The following is a 16395-nucleotide window of genomic DNA, read 5'->3' as shown; positions in this document are numbered from 1 at the left end:
TTGAGATCATTGATATCTCCGATGACGATGAGGAGATCGACTAGGATATTCTACAGGGGAAGAGAGAGCAGGTGTCTGTGGGGCCAGTGGTGAAGCAGGAGAAGGCCGGGAATGCGAGGGATAAGGCCCCACCGACGACCTCCTCGGACTCCTCAACGTCCTCCGATAGTTCTAGAGCCAGCTACTATATTGGCTTCCGCATCGGAAGGCCGCAGATGAGGCGCATACGCCGTCCCATGCGTGGCCCCTGCCGGGACCCGTAGGAGGTGAAGCCGGTCACCGGGATGGCGTACTTGGTGACACCGTGATATATCCATATCTCATAGTTGAATTTAGTCACCTTGTACTCTTTCTCGCCCTGTTTTGCTCCATAGGGATCTATCTTCTTCGTGACAATTTCTGTACTTTTGCTTCGGTATGTGTCCCCTGGATGTACCAGTTGTTTAATAATATAATATGGACCTTCAGGAATAGTCATGTCTCCTTCTGTATCAGAGTACGAGGGGATCTTTCGAACGGGTGACTGCATGCGCGCGTGCTTTCGTGCCTCCAAATCATGCTTCTTCGTCCCCTTCGAAGGCGATGGTTAGTTTTTCTGACGACCGGGGCACCGAGCTCTTGCATAGATCATCGCTGATTTTGTTCCTTCTGTAGGAGAGGTAGCCTTGGGAATCTGGTGGTGATAGATATGTAGGGTAACTAAGGAGAACCAGGTAGAGCAGTGGAAAGCTCGTCGTCTCCGGTTATTGCGTACTCCTCAAGCCTGGCACTGGTAGGGCCTCCTTCCCAATTTGTTCCAGATTTCTGACTCAGCAAAGTCCATCTAGAGCCTTTGGAGATGAGCTCTGGAGGTGGTCCCTAACCCTTCAGGTTCCTTAGCAATTTCCCGGGTTGAAGATGATGATGTGTCAGAACACAGCTGAAGGCTAGGCAAGAGAGGCGGTCCGCAACCCCCCTCAACCCTTAGCCGCTGCCCGACTCTGGAGGTACTCTGTCCGGAGCCTGGCGACAGCGCGTCAGAGGCGAAGCCAAAGGCTAGGTGGGAGAGGTGGTCTGCGACCCCCTCAGCCCTTGAGCCACTGCCTGGCTCTGGAGGTATTCCGTCTGGAGCCTGGCAACGGCGTGTTGGAGGCGAAGCTGAAGGCTAGGTGGGAGAGGTGGTCCGCGACCCCCTCGGCCCTTAGCCACTGCCCAGCTCTGGAGGTACTCCATCCGAAGCCTAACAACGGCGCGTCAGGGGCAAAGGCGGAGAGGTGGTCCACAACCCCCTTGGCCCTTAGCCGCTGCACGGCTCCAGAGGTACTCCGTCCAGAGCTTGGCAACGGCATGTCGGAGGCGAAACCGAAGGCTAGACGGGAGAGGTGGTTCGCGACCCCCTCGGCCCTTAGCCGCTGCCCGGCTCCGTAGGTACTCCATCCAAAGCCTGGCGACAGTGCGTCGGAGGTGAAGCCGAAGCCTACGCGGGGGAGGTGGTCCGCGACCCCCTCGGCCCTTAGCCGCTGCCCGGCTCTGGAGGTACTTCGTCCAGAGCCTGGCGACAACGTATGAGAGGCGAAGCCGAAGGCTAGATGGGAGAGGTTGTCCACGACCCCCTCGGCCCTTAGCCGCTGCCTAGCTCCAGAGGTACTCCATCTGGAGCCTGACGATGATGCGTTGGAGGCGAAGTCAAAGGCTAGGCGGGAGAGGTGGTCCACGACCCCCTCGGCCCTTAGTCGTGTCCAGCTCCAGAGGTACTTCATCCGAAACTTGGCAACGACGTGTCGGAGGCGAAGCCGAAGGCTAGACGGGAGAGGTGGTCCGCAAACCCCTTGTCCCTTAGCCGCTGCTCGGCTCCGGAGGTACTCTGTCCGGAACCTGGTGACAGCACGTCGAAGACGAAGCCGAAGGCTAGGCGGGAGAGGTGGTCCGTGACCCCCTTGCCCATAGCCGCTATCATGAATTGCGATCTTTGCAATGGATAGTCGAGGGTTCCACTATGTTTCTCGTGCCACAAAGTGTGGGCTTTTATTAAATGTTAGTATAACACTCATAAAATGACATATGAAATATGTTTTTAAAGGAGATGGTAGGGTAACGATTTTACCTTTTGCCATACGTGTTTCAGTCACGCGGGTCATACCTTTCCCTGTAGTGAGGGGGATTTTTATACCCCTTTGATCTGTGTGCTGTGCTCTTTGGAGGCCAGCGGCTTTCGTATCCCTTCGGCATGGAGGCATTAGCCTTCAAGATGCCGGGGTACTCTTCCTATTGGTCCTTTCAGAACCTTTATGCCTAGTGGAGTTTTTGGAAAACATCCCCATCGCGGGGGTTTTTTGAAGGCTCTCTGTTGTGCGGAGGTTTGGTAAAGTTCGCCATTTTTTGCCGGAGGTTTGGTAAAGCTCTTCGTTTTTACTGGAGGTTTAGTAAAGCTCTTCGTTTTTACCGGAGTTTTGGTAAAGCTCGCTGTTTTTATCAAAGGTTTTGTAAAGTTCTCTGTTTTTGCCGGAGGTTTTGTAAAGTTCTTTGTTTTTGCTAGAGGTTTTGTAAGATTCTCTATTTTTGCTGGAGGTTTGTGTAAGACTCTCTATTTTTGTCGGAGGTTTTTGTAAGACTCTCTGTTTTTGCTGGAGGTTTTTGAAAGACTCTCCGTTTTTGTCGAAGGTTTTTGTAAGACTCTCCGTTTTTGTCGAAGGTTTTTGTAAGACTCTCCATTTTTATCGAAGGTTTTTTTAAGACTCTCCGTTTTTATCGAAGGTTTTTTTAAGACTCTCCGTTTTTGCCGAAGGTTTGTGTAAGACTCTCCGTTTTTGTTGGAGGTTTTTGTACGACTCTCCGTTTTTTCGGAGGTTTTTGTAAGAATCTCCATTTTTGCCGGAGGTTTGTGTAAGACTCTCTGTTTTTGTCGAAGGTTTGTGTAATATTCTCCATTTTTATCAGAGGTTTTGTAAAACTCTCCGTTTTTGTGAGAGATTTTTGTAAGACTCTCCGTTTTTGCTAGAGGTTTTGTAAAGCTCTCCGTTTTTGCCAGAGGTTTGTAAGACTCCTTGGATGTATTAATGCCGAAGGTCCAACACACTATCAGAGCTACGTAATACCTTCCAGGAAACCTAGGAAGTCTTGCCTTCCAGGTGGCCTAGGCATGGTACGCCCGCGGTGTGTAGGCTTGTCGTGCTCCCGATGAAACACCCGGGGTGCACCGCAACACTGTCCACCAAGGATGTGCCCTGGCGCGTGGCATTTATATGACCGAAGCTATGCAATGCCTTCCAGGGCACCCTAGGCATAATCTGCATTGTAGGTGACCTAGGCACAAGCGGTGCCCACGGTATATAAGCATGTCGTGCAGAGAGGATTCCTTGCCACAGTATTCCTTAGAGCACTACATCCTGACATCAGGGTAGTCCCCTTATATACAGCGTCCACACACTATCGATGCTACACAATACCTTCCAGGAAACCTAGGCAGTCTTGCCTTCAAGGTGACCTAGGCATGCTATGCCCGCGGTGTGTGGGCTCCACTTCCTACCAGGGCAAAGCCTACCCTCCAGGAAACCTTTTCAGGTGACCTTGGGTTTAGGCAAGCAATGCTTACTGGTGCATGGGCTTGTCACGCCTCCGGAGAAATCCCCCGGGGGTACCACAACTACATTACCAAGGAAGTCCCTTGATAACCAGCATCTACACACTATCGAGGAAACATAATACCTTCCAGTAAACCTAGGCAGTCTTACCTTCCAGGTGACCTAGGCATGCTACGCCCGTGGTGTGTAGGCATGTCGTGCAACAAGGATTCCTTGCGACAGCATTCCTCGGAGCACCGCAACTCTGCCACCGAAGACATCGCCTGGGGCGTGGCTTCGACACCTGAGGCTATATGCAAATGCCTTACAGGGCACCCTGGGCATAATCTACCTTGCAGGTGACCTAGGCATAAGCGGCGCCCATGGAGTGTAGGCCTCACTGTCTACCGAGACTACACAATGCCTTCCACAAAATCTAGGCAGTCTTGCCTTCCAGGTGACCTAGGCATGCTACGTCCGGGGTACGTGGGCTTGTCACACCACCCAAAGATGTCCTACGGGTGGCACCGCAATACGGTCTATCAAGGAAATCCCTTGATACGTGAAAACTACACTTCTGAGGTCGCACAATGCCTTCCAGGAAACCTGGGCAGACCCGCCCCCCAGGCGACCTAGGCACGATGCGTCTGTGGGAGTGTAGGGATTTTGGATGGTTATACTTGCTAAGTTTTGCAGTCTATTATTGGCAATAAGAAGCTAGTAGTAGCATAGAATATAGCTAGGTTATATAACTATTCATGCTAAATAAGAATGTAACTTAAGTTCTACTGCTTCCACCTAGTGGCTATCTATTGAAAAAAGACTTCTAGCAATAAGGTTGGAGGCCTCCAACAGACTCTAACCTGGCTGTATGAAAGACGGATCACTAGGTAAACTACTCGGTGGTTAATAGTAGGCGTACCTTTGTAGGAATAAGGCCTCTATTGCGAGGTTTGGTGGCCTCGAAGCATGTGGCTAGGTTGGGAGAGGTGGTGATTGACCCCCTTAGCCTTTAGCCGCTGCCTGGCTCCAGAGGTAATCCATCCGGAGCCTTGTGACGGCGTGTCAAACGCGAGGCTAAAGGCTAGATGGAAGAGGTGGTCCTCGACCACCTCGGCCCTTAGCCGTTGTCCGACTCTGGAGGTGCTCCGTCCAAAGTTGGGCGACGGCGTGTTCATGACTCAGTTCTCGTTGTTGGTCGTGGTACCGTTGGTAGGGTTGGTAGCGATGGTGCAGGGTTGAAGGGTCGGGGATTTGCCCGGGAGTTGGCCCTGGGTCTCCGGACCCTGCACCATCCTTCGCCTGCTCCTTCTGTGGCCAGGTATTCTACTTGCCTTCTGAGGTATTCCTCCCAGATGGTTATGAGGGTGCAGCAATCGTTGGCGTTGTGGCTGCGCCCTAGTCCATGCAGGATGCACCCGTGTGCCTCCAGGGGCGCCCGAGCTTGGAGTTGTCGTTGGGGTTGCTGTCGAAGGCGGTGTGTCCCGGAGCCTATGGTTTCCCCCGGGTCTGCTTCCCCCTTGGGAGACCATCGAGGCTGCCCGGTGCACCGGCTTTTGGGGCCGAAGTGGTTCTGACTATTCCTCCCCGAACGAGGTGGGCTAGGGGTTCCCTATGCGCGATTGGTGTTGCGAGGGCGGTGTTGGAGGCGTTGGTGGGGTCCGCGCATCCCGGAGTCCTCCGTCTCCTTGGAACCCTCTTTAGCCTGAGGGGCCCAAGGAGGGCACTGGGTGGATAGACTTTCTAAAGATGTTGGCTCTCTTGGGGTATCCCAAGTGTGGTCAAAGGGGATACTTGGGGACCAAGTTCAAGTGGGAGCACTCCTGGGTCGGACCGCCTAGAACCATTGGAAGGCGGCTTGCTTGATGATGGCTTCGGCCGCGTCCTCTCCTGAGGCGGTGAGGTCTTCATCGTGCAGAGGTTGGAAGGCCTCCGCGTCATCTGGAGTTCCTGTATCGACCCAGGGTTCTGAGTTGGTCAAGGTCAGACGAACACCGTCTCACACGGCAGCGGGGCTGGAGCATGCATACAATGCGTATGGCTGAGGCAGCCATGCATATGGTTGCATGCTTGCAACAGTGGGTATGGCGGCTTTAGCTAACCCTTTGGTGGTTTTTCTGGTGGATTCCTACCTCTCTTAGCACTTCTGTGTTCGAGTACCCACGAATGACGCGCTGTTGGAGTAAGAGTTCGTCTTTCCCCAGCAAGTACGGCGAGAGTTTCTTCTAAGGAGGAGAATCAAGCTTGGAGATGAAGTTTAAGAGGAAGGAACACCATAAATATATTGATCGTAGAAAAATGGATCACTCTGGGAGGAGTATCACAGCGTGACTTGGTGTGTTTTCACCTTCGTGTCTTTTTTTGTTGTCTTGCTCGTCCCCTGCCCAGAGGACCATGGCCTCCTATTATAGGGTCATGCATAGCTTGGTGTACAAGTTATCATAATGTGAAAATATCCGGGATATGACCAAAATACTGGGTCTTATCTCGAATAACTACCTTCTACCCCATCGGGGAGGTAAATATCTACCATGGTAATTATTGTGGTTCCTGCCCCCTGAAGGGGGCGAACAGGTCATCGATTGTGGCCCGGTGCCACACTATTAGCGGTGTCAGGATAGCCTCCATCATGCTGGGGTGTCAAAGCGGTGTCCCTTAGCCTAGGCTTTTAATGCCGGTCACTTCCTTACAGGCAAAGAACGACTGGTGCTCCCCTTCCGGCAGATCTTTCTCAAGGCCTGCTGACTCACCTTGCTGCCTTCGGGAAGGCAGCCCGAGGCGGGGGCCTCGGGAGGCATGGAACCGGGAGGTGAAAGCTTCGGGAAGCAGGACTCCGGAAGGCCGGGGCTTCGGGAGGTTGGGTTTTTGGGAGGCCTCGGGAGATCGAGCCAACTAAGCCAAGGGAAGGTTTCGTAGGTACGAAGGAGCAACAGAAGGGATCTGATGACTTCGGAGATCAAGCCTTTAACTGAGGGTCCGGAGACCAAGGCTTCGGAGGGACCTGGATGGTAAGCTTCAACCATTATCCTCAGTCTGGTTTATTTCCCCCCCCCCCCCCCAACAATCTTCCTTTCAACCTTGTGCTTCTAATGATTAGTTTCTTTTATGAAACTTATTTATAGAAGCCAAGGTTTTGCTATCTCACCTCATATATCATTTTCAAAATACTTGGTTGAGATAAGATTTTGAGTATGAATATAATTCTTTCATTTCATTATATGCTCAATCTCATTGCTTAGTTTAACTTTGTGAATGATCATTTGTTGAAATGAAAGAATTACCTTCGATGTATTTTGGACAACCTTTTATGATTTGTATGCCATTTTGTTCAAATTATGTCTTTATTGGTCTTTGGAAGTGGTGTGCATAGTTGTCTAAATTCTTTTTTGATATTTATAGCATGTTTGTTTCCTTTGATCCAAGATGTAGGAAAAGGTCCACTCAAAGCTCTGAAGGGCTAAAAATGTGCATAAATACTTTCAATTGATTTCAATCCTCAAATTGATACTTTTCTATTAGTATCTTTCAATTGATATTTTTGAAATGGCCAAAATGTGCATGCGTATTTCAATTGGGATTAATTTCATTTGGGATCAACTTAAATCTTTCTATTAGTATCCTTCAACTGATATCAATTTTATATCTATATGCACATGCTTATGTGGAAGCTTACTCTATATCTTGAGGTTTTTGCTAACCTTTACAGACCCAGTGAGTTTGGGGATCAAATTGTACTTGAATAATTTTTATGTACAATAAAGATGCATTGGATGCTTGGCTTAGTCATACTAAGATTTCTTCAATTGATATTCATTAAGAAGATTAGGGGTGGAAACGGATCGAATACGAATCGAATAGTCCACTTTCCACAATGCTATCTATATTTTAATACAAATACAAATATGAATACAAATATCCTTGAATGCAAATACGAATCGGATTGTTTAAACCGAATCTGTATCCAGATATCCTATAGCTTTAACGACAAATCCGAAAGAATAAATTTATAGAACCGAGCATGACAACAATTAAACATAGATAACCACATATATTTGTTGTTCATAGATCTCACAAGTAGCGTGTCTCACAAGTCACATTTGACATAATATATAACTAAAGTATCATGCAATGACTACTGCCACTGCCCATTAAAGTGAACTAAATTTATTTCTACTAGCTACTTTCATTACATAACAGTAGTACTTCTACTTCAGTTCAACTACACAAAAGCTAATACAACAAAAGGAAGCCAACAAAACGAGCTATAACCTTCCACGTCCATAATATTGTGACAAATGGTAGCACTACAAGCACCTGCAGCACAATGATGAGATATATAACTAAATCTGAGAATCTAGCACAAAAACTTTTAGTTGTAGTTTATATACCTTCATCTTGTTCCTGACTGTCATTTATACCAAGGCAAACTAAATCGTAAATAATTGAAGACACATCACTTTGATTTGAAATAAATAGATAAAAGTACATGCGGATATTATCAATGGCTCAACTGAACATACAAATATAAAGACGATGCATTTGCATATTTCCCTTAGCTTTCCTTGATGCTCTTATTCAATCCTTGGTGCAAGCCAATGCCTCAACAACCTCAGGATCCAAACAACTGAAGGTAGATTGAGATGCTAATGTCGTTGCAGGAATAAACATCCCTTGCAACTTGAGCAAGAATAGGATACTTTACACCATGGGCCTTCCACCAGCTCAAAATGTCGAATTAATCACCTTCTTTCCATCTCAACAATGGTTCATGGCAATATTGCTCCAAGTCAGACTTCTCTTGGCCTACTTCAGTATGTTCCTTTAGAAACGCACTTAATCTTCTTCTTTTTGGTTCCTCATTTAAGTTCACATTGCACTGGGAATTTATGCTAGTAGCAGGAATGGCATACCGGGAAGCACAATGATGGGAGCATATCCGATCTTCCAAAAGGGAATATGATAAGTCAATTTGTTGGAGCTTTAGTGTTGATGATCTAAAGACTCTGACTAGAACAGATCAAGAACTCTCACAACCACTACAACACTACTCTGAGTAATCAACCATGCCAAAACACAGTTGACCTTGCCAAAAAAGCTTTTCTTGCAAGAGAATCAAGAACGCAAGTAAAAACAAGTAGATGCAATCTGAATATTATTGATTATCAATGAAGTACTCGATTTGAGGTTCTAAAAACTGATATATGATGAATTGTCTAAAATAGAATAATCTAAGTAAAACCCAAGCCTAAACTACAATGGTATATAGGGGGATATAAGGTGGTTGTCCTAGGGTTGTACAGCCATGGATAGAGACGTACACAATCTAGACTCTGACACCGACACGATTACAAGACCCGACAAGGCCCAAATAGTGATGTAGCACCTTATTTCATCAACTTTGACTTAGCTATAAGGAATATTTGGTCCAAACTAAATCTATTGGAAAGATCTCATCCTAATCTTTCGAACAAGTCCAATAACACCTCAAACGGACTTCATATGCGAGAGTTATGCCCATTTTACTAACATGATGTCCTGAGACTCCGAGTATAATTTGGAGTTCGACTAGAGCTCGACTTCCAATCCAAGTAGACTTGGCCTTCGAGTGATAACGTCCAAGTAAGGTTGTGGTGCTTCTCTCATGTTCTTAAGTAACAAAACAACACAAAACTTAGTAGTATTTTATTCTTTACGAAGAAAGTATGAATAATGACGAACTAGTTCACCTTGTGTGTATCCAAAGGAGTCATGTCCTCATCATACTTCCCTTCTTTACAAGAAATCATCCTCAGTTTGTGTATAGCATTATCTTGACCATAAATTTCTACATAAAGTAAAATGTACAATGAACTCTCGTTATGTAATATCAAGTTTTTCTATCAAACAATCATAATTCTCTATGAAACGATTATACCTGATCATAATTGACCATAGTGGACAACATTGATATTATATTTACACATGTCACTTCTTTTTCCCTTCTGTAAAATAAGTGATATTGCATCGCAAATTGGTATAAATTTGCATCTTTTGTATAAAGCAAGTTGAAGCAATAGTTACGGTGTATGGTAGTAGCCAACAATGCTTTCATTCTTGTGAACTATTCGGTGGATGCAAATATAACTAGAAAAACTTGACATAACATTAATGGTGCTACTAAAGTCCTCTAGATGACCACTTGGTGGTACAAAAGTAAGGGTTTCGTATTTGAACAAATATAAACTCAATACACCACAAAATTTATCATTGTATTTACCAATAACGTGAAAAGTATTATGTGACAAGCATGGGAAGTTAGACATAAGTTTTAAATTCTCCTCTAAACTATCGGAAATTAACACATTCATACACAAGTTATAAATGAAGCATTATCACAAGGAACACAAGCAAATCATCTTGTGACAAAGGTAAAACAGCAATATGGTTTACTAATGGTTGCTCTACAATAACATGGGTAGTGGGCAATTTTAGCACATCAAAATAATCCTCAGCTTGTGTGAGCATAGCACCTTTTCATTACCTTTGTTCTCTTCCTCAACTGATATAGGTGCATTAGCATTTGTACCTTTCTGAAACATGCATTGAACAGCAAATGTCTCCTCTTTCTCCTTGTTCTCCTTCTCTTCATCCATCATTTTGTTCATTTATTATCCTGCAAAAGGTTAGCAACAACATGAGACAAAGAGCTAGATATATCCTCTATTAACCCTCCATTTGGATAGGCTTAAATGCGGCTTTTCCCCGAAAATCTAGAAGGTATCAAGTGGCTAGCTTTTGGCCCTGACTTCTGATGGCTTTTGATTGGCTGAGGAAGTGGTTGTGACTTAAATGAATCAAAAGCTGAGAAGCAGGCTAAGATGAGCTTTTCTGGCTTTTGGTGTGCTGAGAAGCTAAAAGATTATTGTAAAAGCCAACAACTAAAATTCAACAGCCACAGCCGTTTCCTCAGCTGGCCAGAAGCTCGAAGCCATAACCTATCCAAACGAGGCCTAAAGCTAAGGAATCTTTGCAATACAAAGCATAGCATAGTAGCTCATTATCAAAAATTTCAACAAGATCAGATTTAGTGGCAAACAGAATACACTAGGCAGAATGACGCGCTTCACTGCGTCTGTTTCGAACAAATGTAAACAAATATAATGCTGGAATATTGTGTGATTTGTAAGTTCTAATTTGAAGGATAAGAGTCTTTTTTAGGCTATTTTACAGCTACACTCATTGAAATGTTGTGGCTATAGCTTTTATTTAATACGTCAAGGCTTCAATGCCAGGACAAAATTGTAAACATGGCACCAATTTGCACCTAAAATGATAGAACAAATTTATTTTGCTAAGCTACTAATCATGTAAATTGTAACTTCGAAGATGCAAGAGGCTGAAAACTCAGTGTAGATAAATCATATTATCTCTAGTAGCTTAGCTTTGTTTCCATAAATTATAATAACTTTGACATTCTTTCTGTACTGAACTTTCTTGCTTTAATCATAAAATAGTAGCTCTCCTGTTATTTTCTTAAAAGGAAATCTGCTTTAATGATAACCACAAAAGTTTATTGCCTCCTTATTGTTGAGAAAAGAAAATTTGCTTCTATAACTACACAGCTGAACTACATACCCTGAAATAGATAAAGAAACAAAATTACACACTAATTTAGATAATCAAAATAACTATTAATCTCCTAACCTTATTTATATAATACAATTACTTGCTTACAGCAACATTGAACACAACTGAATAAAATAAATTTATAGTACCTTGTGTATGTCAACAAATCAAACTCATTCAGCAAAGCGAACATGATTCAAAGGGGCAATGTCTCAACTCTGAGTCTCTGATCTTTTAAAGACTGCCATCTCCATTAAAACTGTTAGTGTCACTTCCTTTGGTCTCACTATAACTACAGCAAAAGAAATGCATATATCCTGATCAGTGGGGATAAACAACTGTTGAGAAACAGTTTGAGTGAATAAAAATTGTTAGTGTATCCATCAGCAGATCAACAAATAAAATCTGGGCCAAATCAAATTTAAGGGCATTCCAATCCACAGATAGAACTAACAAATCTCACCCAAAAAAATCAATGACTACATTGTACAATATAGTATTATCATAGCAATGAGGATACATCACTTGGGCTGGCTAATTTGGATAGAGTAAACATCAGCTCCAAAAGATGGCCCCATGGATATATCAGGTTGACTGTACACAAAGGTTGGTATCATGACATGCACATGCCAGCAGACTGCATATAACTAAAATCATACTACTTAAACTGAAGCAAAGCAAAATTGAGGCACCTGGCTAACAATGTAGTCAGCAATCGGTGTCTCCATTAATTTGGTCCCTAAACTCTGAAACTCAGCTCATTGATGTCATTGCCAAAAGTGAGCTTTGGCTTTCCTCTGAGATTTCAGAATACAATACACATTTACATAGTTCGTTCATACCTCATAATTAACTGAGAAATCATACCTGAACTTTCTCCATTGCTGTTGCAAGTGAATGTTGTACAGGATAGGGACATTGTTGATGTGTTTGGGCAATTCCTAGCCTCTATGCAGTTTGCTGAACTCATGAAAGATTTATCTGACACAATGCAAAAGGATTAGTCAATGGAAATAAATGTACGCCAAATTATCCAGAATCTGAACCCAACCATCATACCTTGTAAAATTAGTTGGGCGAAATTACAATATACCAAATTTTACATGAGCACACGAATCCAATAAATTGACCAAATCAGTATGATTCTTGCCACATGTGCTGGCACATTACCACTCTTTTTGATCACCCAAAATCCCTAAATCTTTCTAATCCAGCTCTAAAATAAGAGGTTTCAGGTTGAAAAAAAAAACACGTACCTTCAATGGCTTCTACCGGCGGAGTCCGTAGCTGCCACTCGCCATAGTAGTTCGTGATGGTGGCTCAGTGTGGCGGCGCCTTGAATCCGGTGAGGCGCAGCTCCGGTGGCTTTGGCCAGCGGCGGAGGAGGTGGATCCGGGCGAGATCGGGCGCGGTGCGTGAGCTCTCCTGCTGCTTCAGCTTCGGCTCCGGCCTCACCGCGGCCCCGCTCGGTGCGCTCCTCACGCCGAGCAGCCCAAGAGGCCAGGAGGCGGACTAGCACCGGTGTCGGCAGGAGGTGAGCTGCTGACCTCGGTTGGGTAAGGCGGAGGGGCGAGGAGCAGGCGAACGGAGCGAGCGAAGAAGGGAGGCAGCGCCATCGGGGAGGTGGATCCGGGTGGTGGCGGCTCAGTTCCGGTGGGGAGGTGGAGCTAGGAGGTGGCGGCTCAATCCTGGTGGCGGCAGCGTGGATTCGGTCGGCGACATCGCGTGAGGAGGCGGAGACGAGAGACGAGAGGCGTTGGCACCCGTGGCCACCGAAGAAGGAGGTAGTGAGTATTTTTTTCGTCGGTGCCTGGACCTCGCGGAGGGGAGTCTCTGGAGTTCTCTGGGCTTCACAAGAGGTGGGCGCCGGGACCAGGACCGGGACCCGCCTGTCATGGTCATGCTACAGTGCAGGAGGCCTGAGCGCTCGCGTAGTCCGCCACCGTTAGTATATGTTATCTGTACTTGTTGATTTTCATATTCATGATCACCCTCTTTTTTCACATTTTCAGCTATCTCTTTTTCACATTTTACAATTTCAGCAAGGGTTAAAGATAGAAACGTTATTTTCTTTCCTTTATGCATGAGGGTATACTTACTTGTACCATGATGTGTTACATCAGTATTGAACTCACATGGTCATCCTAACAAAAGTGAACATGCTTACATAGGGACTACATCAAAATCAGCACAATAATATTATGAACCAATAGAAAAATGCACCCTACCTTTTTGCATTACATTCACCTTACCGATGTTGTTGAATCATTGAATATTGTAAGGGTGAGGATGTGTTTTTGTCGATAAGGCAAGGTTCTTGATCAAATCTGAACTTACCAAGTTATTGCAACTTCCTCCAGCGATAATGACACAAACTTAGAAATCCTTAACTATGAGGAACATCTGAAATAAATTGTGACATTGTAGCTGTTCTGTTTGCTCCTTTTGAGTGCTTCATACTCGATGCACAATGAGGGTCCTATAATTTTCCATTGCAGCGGCATTGAACACTTCCTCATTGTCGATATCTGTCTCATATTCATTCTCATCTCCTGTATGGTTAGCTGTAATAGCATATTCATCCTCAACATCACTAGTACTTACATATCCACCGTCTTATGTTGCAATGTATGTTCGCTGACTTGGGAAATCCTTCATGATGTGACTCATTCCCCTCAATCGGTGGCAAACAATCCCGGTCGAACGGCCTATAAAAGCAATCGAACAAGAGCTCTTGGCTGGAGCCTGCACACTAGCAAATTTAGTCACCTCGGGAGCGTGTGATGGTATTGAAGGCGTTACTGAATATTCCCTACTCGAGAAGGGGGCAGCAGACCATGTAGTTAAACGTGAGGTTATATTGACTTGTCCCGATGTTGATTTTGATGTAATCGAGCTTCCAAAATTATCCCTTGACCTCTGTTGTTGTCCCTGCAACTCTTGTTCTATCAAACATGCAAACTAGAACAATCAAGAAACACTATCATATTCTTTGTAATCAACTATGTCCTAAATTTCACGTCTTAACTCTTCATAAAAGCATGTCATAGCAGCCTCTTCATCCTCAATAATATGACAATACAACATACTAATTTATAGCTCCTGATAATATTCTTCTTCGGATCTATCACCTTAATTTAAGTGCTGCAATTTCTTATGCAAATCACGTTTAAAAGAGAGCGGAACAAATCTATTATGCATAGCAACTTTTAAAGCATTCGATGTAGTAGGCGCTAATCCATCGATGCATACTTTATTCGACCAGATGATTGCAAAGTCTTTAAATTCACTAGTTGCTTGCCTAACTCTATACACTTTAGGAATCAAATAAGCATTAAACTTATGTTCGACAGTCATCTCCCAATCTAAATACTTTTTAGCATCATAAGCACCCGTAAAAGATACAATATAGTAAACTTAACCTTAGAAAATGGGTCATCGTTAACACAAGGGTTATGTTGCTGAAAATTATTACCTCTCATACCTTGATAGCTGAAGTTCAATCGATTTTGTTGTCATGCATCAAAAGGCAATGGACTCCTCTTACTCATGGGCTACATCATGAGGATCCTCACGCCCATTATTCGGTGGCTGATTAGCCAACTTATCAAAGTGTGCATTGACCATTGCAATACTATTATTGAGTTGTTGCAATGCAGTATTTACTTCCACAAGCTTCTTATCGATGTCATCATTAATAACATGGCGATGCTCATCCAACACCATTGTAAGTTCTTCCCTCAAAACACACTCTTGTGCATCCGATGCTTCACCTGTCAGGGTTAGTAGCAAACATAAGACAATAAATATATATATTATCTCTATCGACTACTAGATGGTGGAGGTGAAGATGGAGTTACACACTCTCAAACATCTTACCACGCTCTTGCAAATGTTTTTACCAATCACAGCAGTTGGAATAACCGGTGGCTGGTTCGTGATACCTTATTAGGTGCAAATGAGGTAGTTGCAAGGGCAGAACTGTTTTGATCATGAGAAGGTGAAACTCAGACAAGAAATATTTAATAGCAAAGAATACCAATAGTTGAAATCAGATTAACAAAGCTGAATAAAAATCCACAGTACTCGTCACAGTTGTTAGCCCGAACACGTTCCTAGAACTAGCTCAAGCAAGCCTAAAATAGAATAGACACAAGCACAATGGAATAAATTTCGCAATGTCGACTGAATTCTCTTTCTTTTTATTTATAATTGTTTTTTTTTTCACTCTTTGCTTCTTGCTTTCTTTTATCTTTTTTTCACTCTTTGGTTCTTACTTTTTTTTTTGCGAATGTGACAAACTCAAAACTCTTCTACTACCTTTTTTTAGATCCAATGAGGTGAGTGAGACACAAACTTTTTTCGAAGGGTAAGGGTATAAAGGTAATAAAAAGATAATCCTTAAACTTTGGCTTCCTCTATTTTGGCTATGGATTTCTACTCAGACTTTGTGCAAAAGACTCGATATGATGGAAGTATGTGGGTGTCCGAGAGCAACCAGAAATAGGTAGATTTCGACTAGGTTGTAAAGGAGAATCCAAATGGGTGGAAGAATTCAACTAGATTGTCGAACCTAAGTAGGTGGTTGAACACGACTAGTGGTCGAACCCGAGTTGGTGGTCGAACCCAACTAGTGGTCGATTCTGAGTTGATGATCGAAAGCCGACTAGTGGTCGAAGCGACTTGGTGACACAATCTCGGTTATAGCAGACAAGGGCAAGCCGAGATACACGGCGACTAAAATAGCAAAAAATCGATGCTAGAAACTAGAACATGATGACTCAACCAACAATAAAGAAACCGAGATGGACTCAAACTCAACAACACGAAAACTGAAATCAAAATTGCGAAAGGCACAAAGTGATTTGGATAGCGGAAAAAATAAGATCTAAATCTTTTTGGTAGGACAATTTTCTAGACTCTAGGTAATGGAACACGATGAAACAAAGGGGATAAACGAGATTACCTAACGAGCAACCGAGGCTCTGCTATCACTTGATGGGGGTCTGCCTGATCTTCCAAAAGTTAATATGATAAATCGATTTAGTGGAGCTTCGACGTTGATAATCCAATGGCTCTAACCAGAATAGATCGGGAATCCTCGCAACTACTATGCCACTACTTTATGGTTATCAATAGTACCAAGACGCGGTTGACCTCGCCAAGAATGCTTTTCCTGCAAGCGAATCAAGAACACAAGGAAGAACAGGTAGATGCAATATGAATATTTCTGATTACCAATAAAGTACTC

At 44.1% G+C, this 16395-nt stretch overlaps 1 long non-coding RNA gene across 1 annotated transcript; it reads right to left on the bottom strand.

Annotated features, from left to right (window-relative positions):
* Nucleotides 1-11304: 11304 nt before the first annotated feature.
* Nucleotides 11305-12442, bottom strand: LOC133900804 (uncharacterized). Its single transcript, XR_009906590.1, has 3 exons — nt 12401-12442; nt 11837-12125; nt 11305-11436 (listed from the first exon to the last, which is right to left on the bottom strand). It is a non-coding gene; the product is annotated as an uncharacterized LOC133900804 (long non-coding RNA).
* Between the last annotated feature and the right edge of the window lie 3953 nt (nt 12443-16395).

Source organism: Phragmites australis, chromosome 19 (genome assembly GCF_958298935.1).
Source record: "Phragmites australis chromosome 19, lpPhrAust1.1, whole genome shotgun sequence".
Taxonomy (NCBI): Eukaryota; Viridiplantae; Streptophyta; class Magnoliopsida; order Poales; family Poaceae; genus Phragmites; species Phragmites australis.
The sequence above is the reverse complement of the archived record's forward strand: the minus strand, read 5'-3'. Positions and strand labels throughout refer to the sequence as shown.